The 8,788-nt window shown below is 44.3% G+C and overlaps 1 protein-coding gene across 3 annotated transcripts in view; it reads right to left on the reverse strand.

The window, feature by feature from the left end:
* The window catches only part of POU6F1 (POU class 6 homeobox 1), a 28,938-nt gene extending 20,540 nt beyond the window's left edge, over positions 1 to 8,398 (reverse strand). For 2 of the 3 annotated variants that reach the window (XM_040234160.1, XM_040234158.1), the window contains exon 1: positions 8,305 to 8,398. The gene's annotated coding sequence lies outside the window, so the exon portion shown is untranslated. Of the gene's footprint in view, positions 1 to 1,749; positions 4,218 to 8,304 lie in introns of those variants that run through there. The other variant, XM_040234159.1, reaches the window with a different exon arrangement.
* Positions 8,399 to 8,788: the final 390 nt, after the last annotated feature.

The raw sequence follows: 8,788 nt of genomic DNA on the forward strand, positions 1-8,788 counted from the left end.
CCTAGCGGGCTACAGTCCATAGTCATAATGACTCGGACACATCTGAGAGACTAACACTAATATTTCATATATTAATAAATGGAATCATTTGATATGGGGTCTTTTTGTGTCTGGCTTCTTTTATTTTGCAGAATATTTTCAAGGTTTATCTGTAGCATGTATCGGCACTTCATTTTTTTACACAGCTGGATAAAATTTCATCGTATAGACTCTTTCACTCTCCAGGGAAGGCAGAGGCACAGGTAAACCAAGACTTCGTTTCCAAGATGCAAAGTCCATCAGACTCAGCTGTGACTTCACCCAGCACTCTGCAGGTCTATGCCAATCCACCACCTCCCCATACGAATAGTTCAAGAACACAACTTATGAGTGCAACACTTAAAGAGCAATTAAGGAAAACAAGATCTTCATTTGATTCTCATAAATAAATGGAGTGGTGAAGCATCTCAAAGTCCAGAATGAAAAAAACTATCAGATCTTTTCAGAGAAGACAGGATCTTTAGCAAAAGAAAAACTGCTTGGAATTTCAAGAAAAATTTAAACACACAGTGAGTTAGAAGAAAGTTTATATTTGAAAAATACTTTAAAGAATATTGATGCAGGACTTCCCTGGTGATCCAGTGATTAAGACTCTGCACTTCCAGCCTGGGGTGGCAGGGGGAGACAGGTGCAGGTTGGATCCCTGGTCAAGGAACTAAGATCCCACATGCCACACGGCGCAACCAAAAGCAAACAAAAAATGATGCGTTTGAATTGAAATCACTGGATACTGGGTTATGCACCGTCCTCCAAAACGATTTTGTGAATGAGAACATTTCCAAACAAGGATTAAATGAAGAAAAAGCCAAATCCGCCAAATGGGTGAAGGAAATTCCAGAGAACTTCAGAGGGTAAAACTAGTCAAAATGTAACACTCAAAGAACGACCTGTCCCAGTTACAATTGTTAATAAGGAAACAAAGACATTGTAGCTAGATGTTGCTCTGTGAGGGGCAATCAACTAAGTCCCCAAAGGACAAGAAACTGAACCTCACCCAGTAGAGAGATCACTGTGGGTAAGATGATAAATTGCTCCAGTGTAACAGAAATGAAGATGAATTCATAAGAGTTTCATTCATAATTCTTTCTCCAGAGAATCTCTGAGAATGACAACATAATAAAAAAGATACTTGCACATTTTAAAGAGAAGGTATAAGCCACTAGAGCTTAGAGAAAGGTATCCTGATGAACACCAATTTATGAAGCTTGTTATTATCCAAATATAAACCAAGTTCTAAAATAAGGTTTCAGTATTTTGGAGAAATCTGCTAAAGAAAACATTTAAATAAATATGTGAAAAATTTTAATAGCGATTAAAAAATAATTTGGACAATTTTCGAAGTCAGTTTTAATACATTGTTCTGTTTATTGTGGTAGAAAAAAAAAGTTTTACTGTCAATGTTAAAAAACAGTCCAACCTTATAAATGTCTAAACTTAAATGGGTCTAAAAATGCCGGCCTCTCTTATTTTATGACTCTTATTTCCATCCACTTATCACATATTTCCATCTGGATAGTCTAGCACATAATTAAACTCATATGTCAAAAAAAAAAATCCCACGGTATGGATATGCCATATTTTGTTTATTCAATCATCCGCTGATGGATATTTTGGTTGTTTCTACCTTTCTGCTACTGCGAATTGTGCATCTATGAATCTTTGTATATGAATTTTTGTTGGAACACCTGTTTTCAATTTGGGGGTATATACCTAGGAGTGCAACTGCTGGCTGACCCCAGGGGTTTTAGGGGTTTCACTCCAGTGACTGTAGTAAATAGCACATCTGGATGGCCTGCCTCCTTTGAGCTCATGATATCATGCAGTGTCCACAGCCTGAGAGCAATGAAGAGAGACGATCACCTGTCAGTTTTGAGAGAAGGGGCTCCTATGACTACCCCAGAAGTAGAACCCCGGTGCAATCATAGATCACAGCAGAGCTGCTTTGGTTAAAGCTGGGACAGGAGCCAGTGCCCAGCCACAGCATGCCCCTTTTCCTTCTTTCTTCAGTGAGTTGAGTCTGAAAAATACCTGAATCAAACCTGACAAGGCTAACAGATGGCTCACTTGTCCCTGGCTTTCCTATGCTAGCATCTAAAAACACAGGCAGCCTCGGAGGGAAGATAAACAGCAGGTCCTGAGGCATTTGTCTCCAACCCAAAAATCCAGAGGTCCAGGACCATCCAGGACTCTCAGTCGCAGAAAAACTGAGTTAGAGGACCTGGTTTTATTTATCATTCTCTTTTGGGAACTGGTTTGGGCTTAAGGTAATCTTCCAAGACACCCAGGAGGAGCAATGAAGTCTAAAACAAATCAGAACCCCCTAGAATAGCCTGAGATCCTGTAAGAAAAATCCTGAAATGCTTTGTCCTTTGTTTATTCAACAAATACTTCAGTGGCCACTATGTGCTGGGCATTGGGATACAGTGGGGAAAAAGCATGTTCCCCAGCTTTGTTAAGGAGTCAACAGTCTAATATGGGCATTGAGGAAATAAAAAGATAACGACAATATAGTATGTTTAAGTGTCATGGTGGATGAATAGAGGGTGGCAGAAGATACACTGAAGGTATATCTAATGCACTTTTAAATATGGTCCTTTGCCCCTTGTTCCAGGGTGGCATGTGTTTCAGACATAAAATTTGATAGTACATGAAGCATCTTGTGACATGTAGAGGAAAATGGAATTTGTTGTATGAGATTCAGACTTTTAATGCAGACTCATCTCTGTGATTTTAATCACTTTATATATACTTAATGTGGTTGAGGTTTCCAAGAGGTAAAGTACCTCTCACTATAGTCATTTTGAGGGGTGGAGAGTATTCTGCATGGATTAAAGGAATGAATGGAATGAGTTTAACAGGTATTTAATTGAAAGTCACATTTGTTATGGGAAATTACCTTTCAAATTTTTGACATAATCCTCTCACATGAGATTGTTTGTTGACATCAGCATCTCCAGCTCTACATCACTTCTATATTTAAATTGTGCACCAACTTACCTCCTGCAGGGCTGCCATCTAAAAAGGTCACAAGGACAGGAAGCAGGAAGCAGGAGATTAGTACAGACTGGTAGTTGGAATTGAGCCAGATCATCCAGACAAGAATGGTTTCCTGAAGTGGTCTCACCCAGCCTGTCAGCCACCAGTTGAGCCCTCACCTGGGAACTTCAGACTCATATAATCCAACTACCTACTGATTGCTTACAAAATCTTATACTTAACATATTCGAAATCAAACTCCTGATTTGCACCCCAAACCAGCCCCACCTGCCTGCAGCCGTCCCCATCTCAGCAAATGGCAGCTTCATCCTTCCATAGATGCTCAGATTGAAAACCTTGCTGTCATGCTTGCCTTTGCTCTTATATTTCCATCTATATTGATTTCTTCAAAACCTGTTGGCTCTCCCTTCCAGTGCACCCAGAATCCCTCCACTTCTTATGACTTCCATCACGGTCCATGTAGTTGTACCTGATGCAAAGGAACACAAGATGACATCCCCTCTTGCATGCAAGCATCATCTGCTCTGTTCTTAAACCATCAATCTTCAGGTGGGTTGCTACAGCTTTCAAGTTTTCATTTGCTTGATGGATTTTCGGTATGTTCTCCCACCCTTCTCCATTTCTGGCCCCAGGACATAGATTTCCCTTCCCATCTGCTGAAAAGTAATCATTATTAATGATTAATAAATACTAGTAATGATTAATAAAAAACTGTTAATCATTATTAATAGATTGTTGGTCCTGGGATAAATGATAATGGAACAGAAGATTAAAAAAAAAAGTATGTGTGTATATAACTGAGTCACTTTGCTGTACAGCAGAAATTAATACAACATTATAAATAAACTATACTTCAATTTAAAAATAAATTTAAAAAATAGCTTATCGGGACCCAGCCCCTTTATGCATAGTACTACACTGAGCACTCTTTGGAGACAGACTTTAGGGTTCACAATCTCAGCTTTGATATTCCCTAGCTGCGGGACTTTGGGCAGATTATTTAACCTCTCTGCCTCAGTTTCCTCATCTGTAAAAATGAGACTAATAACCCCTACTTCATAGGGCTTATTATGAAGACTGAATAAATTGATGCCCATAAAAAGTTTAGACCAACGACTGGAACATAGTAAGTGCTCAGAAGATGGTAGCTGTTTTAAAAATTTACATATTCTGCAGGCAAGAACACTGGAATGGGTAGCCATTCCCTTCTCCAGGGGATCTTCCTGACACGGAAATTGAATCTGGGTCTCCTACACTGCAGGCAGATTCTTTACCATCTCAGCCACCAAGGAAGGCCTTACAAATATTCTCATTTAAATTTAGTACAGCAGTTAGGAACCTAGGTTTGGTAACTGAGGTCTTTATGCCTCAGTTACCATATTTGAAACAGGAATAACTAGGCATTGTAGCAAATTGTGTAAGGGTTCAATAAATATGAACTGTTAACTATTATTCAATTTTGACACCAGCCCCATGAGGCCACAGAGTAAACACATAGTATTGACCACCTGTGCGACAAGTGGGCAGATTACTTCCATTTTTTTCAGGGATAGATAATAAGAGAGCTTATCTTAGAATTACTGTATAAAGCACAAATAACAATGAGCTATTACAATCCCCATTTTTATTGAAGAGTAAATTGATGATCAAAGAGAGATAATGGAATAGGCTTAGGAGAAAAACCTAGATTAAATCCCAGCTTGGTCATGAAATAGCTGTGCCATCTTGGGCAAATGACTGAATCTCTTTGAAGTTTAAATTCCTTATCTTTAAAATGCTGATTAAGTGGGCAAGCTTTATGGGGTTGTTATAATGGTGATAGGAGATTAGGGCTTCCCTGGTGGCTCAGACAGTGAAGAATCAGCCAGCAATGTGGGAGATCCAGGTTCAGTCCCTGGATCAGGAAGATCCCCTGGAGAAGGGCATGGCAACCCACTCCAGTATTCTTGCCTGGAGAATTCTATGGACAGAGGAGCCTGGTGGCCTGCAGTCCATGGGGTAGCAAAGAGTAGGACACGATTCAGAGACTAACTCTTTCACTTTTTCATGAGATCAGGCAAGTAAAATGCTTAACATTGTATTCTTACGATGATCCCCATCTTTATCTATAGGAAAATGGAGGTGGAGAGAGGTCAGGTGATTTGCCCAAGGGCACAGTCCATGACCTTCAAACTTCAAGGTCACATCACCTGCCCCAGATTTCTTTTCTGACACCACACTAAGCCTTCATTCAGGAAATGGGAGGAAGGCTGGTGGGGGCTGCTCTGGCCCCCAAGGATCAGGACACACTGGAAAGCGGAAGCTCTCAATTCTGCTCCAGGTTGTTTCAGTGGTTAAGACTCCGAGCTTCCAACACAGGGAGTGTGGGTTCAATTCCTGTTCAGGGAACTAAGATCCCACATGCCTTGTGGTATGGCCAAGAAATAAAAACAGGCTTCCCTGGTGGCTTAGATGGTAAAGAATCTGACTGCAATGTAGGATTTGATCACTGGGTCAGGAAGGTCCCCTGGAGAAGGGAATGGCTACCCACTCCAATATTCTTGCCTGCAGAACTCCATGGACAGAGAAGCCTGGAGGGCTGCAGTCCACGGGGTTACAAAGAGTCAGACATGACTGAGCAACTAACACTTTCACTTTGGGGCTTCCCTGGTGGCTCAGATGGTAAAGAATCTGCCTGCAATGTAGGAGACCCAGATTTGATTCCTGGGTTGGGAAGATCCCCTGGAGAAGGGAATGGCAACCCACTCCATTATTCTTGCTTGCGAAATCCTATGGACAGAGGAGCCTCGTGGGCTACAGTGCATGGGGTCACAAAGAGTTGGACATGACTGAGCAACTAACAGTAATCAATTTACTTCCCCCAACCCCAATTCATGGACAGAGATAAATGACGTGCCAAGCTATTGGTAGACTAGCTAGCCACACACTGGGCCAGAAGGAGAGGAAAGGGCAAAAGACAGGACAGTAGTGAACAAACTTACTTCTTTCCAACCAACCATTTGTAAATTTTAGACAAATATAGTCAAACAGTAAAGCCTTGTTTTATAAAGACACATTTAGATTTGCTTTCTCCTCCTGCACCACCCTCCCATCCCCTTGTGCTCAAACTTGATTCATCCTAGGCAGGGTGAATAGAGGGGATAAATGTGAAAAATAATAAGAAGTATGTTCCCCTACTAGACTTTAAGGACCCAGAAAGCATATCCACTTACCATCATATCCCAGAGCCTCATAAAATTCCTGATACACAACAGAGGTTAATGAAAATGAGCTGAAAACATAAATTATGATATCATATCATACCCTTTAGTCTCCTCATATTTCCTACCTTTTCCTCAAAATACACAGCCTATTTCAAATTTCGTGCCCTCATTTTCAATACTAGGGCTACTTAAAAATGATTTCAAAGAAGTAGTATTAAGTTCTTAAGAAACCCGGTCACACTCCCCCTTTCCTAATGTGCCAGTTCAGCTCCTCATTCCCAAGTCTTCCTTCATTTGGCCAGTTTCTCCCGAGTCCCATTCTCTCTGTGGCCTCACTGACCCTCATTTTGACACAGAAAGAGCTTGGCGTTTAAAGGCAGAAGACTCAGATTGAGTATCACTTCTGTTTAAGGTAACACCTCACAGCCTGTTTCCTTATCTGTGAAATGGGGCTAAATTCCAGTGCCCACCTCATGGGCTACTGTTAAATTATTAACATTTATGTAAAGCTTTTGGAACAGGGCCTGGCACACAGCAAACACTATGTAATTGCTTTAAGTTGAAGTAAAGCACTGTTCTTAATTGTAAAGTGTTATAAAAATGTGTAAGATTACTACTACTTTACAGTGAGCAAATCTTGGGGAGGGGGGATATGATCTTGTCCCATGTTCCTTCATAATGCAAAGACTCCTTAGAAAAGCAAATTTCTTCTGAGTCATCTCTTAATTGCTAGGTAGTACTTCCAAGAAGAGAATAACCCATCTCCTCCTCTCTCTCTCTCTCTCTCACACACACACACACAATCACTCTATAATCTTGTTTTTTTCATGTTTATGATCTGCCTGTCCCCATCCCCATCCCCCCCATCAAACTGAAATTAAAACTCCAAGACAGGGCAAATTCTGTCTGTATTGTTCAGAGTTGGCACAGAGTGGATATTTTTGTCGCCCTAATGAACAAATAAATGAAGGTCTACAGCAGATATGCAAAGAAATACCAGATCACAGAAATAACACCCTGAGAAGCTAGACTTCAATCAAAACAAAATACATGGAATTATTCCTCAGAAGGCCCTGCTGGTCAACAGTGGCTGCCTTGGATTACCAAGAAAAGGGAGGTGGGAAGTATGTTCATGAACAATTGAAGACCAGCCTTCCACTTTGGGATCAAGGAATTTGAAAGAGCAGATCACAGCTCTCCGCAAAGAGCTTCTTTCCACTAGCCCAGGCAGGCTTCACAACCGCGTTTCATTTTCCGCCACAGCCGGCTGCGGAGGCTTGCGAAGATTTGGGGCTTCCAATGACAAATGAGTAAGGGACCTCAACGTGAGAAAGTGGAGGTTGCAAGGCGTCCTGCGGCTCCTTGGCCTTGCCAGGTGAGGATGCCCAGGGAGCACACAGCGGGTCCATTATGATGACTATTTATTAATAATAATATCGTTATTAAATATTTATGAAGTGCTTGTGCCCGGCTAGACGGTGACCCTCCCACCACTCTCCCACCCTTCCAGCAGCACCAGTTCCTAACCCCGAGTCCCACCGGTCCTCCCGGTGTATGGTGGTTGGAGAGAACTGTGACAGGTGGCTCTGGCCGCCTCATTTGACCTTGACTGCTGGGAACCCAGGCGTCCGGGTTCTCCAGTGGGACGACAGTCCTTTCGCGGTCGCCACGGGGGCTGGGTAAAGAACGTCCCCGTGGTCCGTACCCAACCTGGGCTCCCGGAGCAGAAATGGGGAGGGGCCAGGTCCAAGCTCCCCACGGGGTCCACCTGGCGGCCGCCCCCTCCTCCCCTCGGTCCCCGTGGGCCGGCAGGAAGGCTAGGGCGCGGCCCCCGGGGTCTCCGGCCTCCGGCGAGCGACCACACGCCATTCAGCTCCCGGAGCTCCTCGCCGCCCTGGCCCAACATCCCGGCGCCCCGGCCCCGCGGCATTTTTTTTCTCTTTATCATAAATATATAAATTATGCTAATTACGGGCATTGCATATTAACCAAACCCGAAACCTCCCCTGCCCGGCCCCCTCCCCCTCTGTGCAAACCCCTCCCCGCCCCGGACCCCGCTACTTACCGGAGCCCGAGCCCGAGCTGCCTTCGCCCCGGGTGCCCGGCGGCCACCGATTAGAGATTCATCTCACAGCTCGGGCCAGGGGGCCGGGGGCCGGGGCCCGGGGGCCGGGGCAGCCGCCACCCGCAGACAAAGAAGCCAGTGCGGCTTGGCTGGGCTCGGCTCGGCCCGGGAGCCGGTCGGGACCCGCCGCCGCCCCCGGGCCCCCAGCCCGGGCTGGCCAGAGCCGAAAGGGACTCGGCGGGCTGCGCTGGGCGGAGGGGGGACGGCTGGGAAGCGAGAAGGGGAAGCAGGGTGGGTGGGGGGGCGGTCAGGTATATATATATATTTTCTTCCTTTCCCCCCTTCCACGGCCCCCCCTTTTCCCTCCCCCCCCCCCGTTTTTTTTTCCCTCCTTCTGCTACTTGGATTTTTTTAGCTGCTGCGTCACGAGCATAATTTATGCAAAGAGCTTTGCCGCATGCTGCACCGCGCGCGCCAGCCGCCG

This window comes from Oryx dammah, unplaced genomic scaffold (assembly GCF_014754425.2).
Source record: "Oryx dammah isolate SB20612 unplaced genomic scaffold, SCBI_Odam_1.1 HiC_scaffold_29, whole genome shotgun sequence".
NCBI lineage: Eukaryota > Metazoa > Chordata > Mammalia > Artiodactyla > Bovidae > Oryx > Oryx dammah.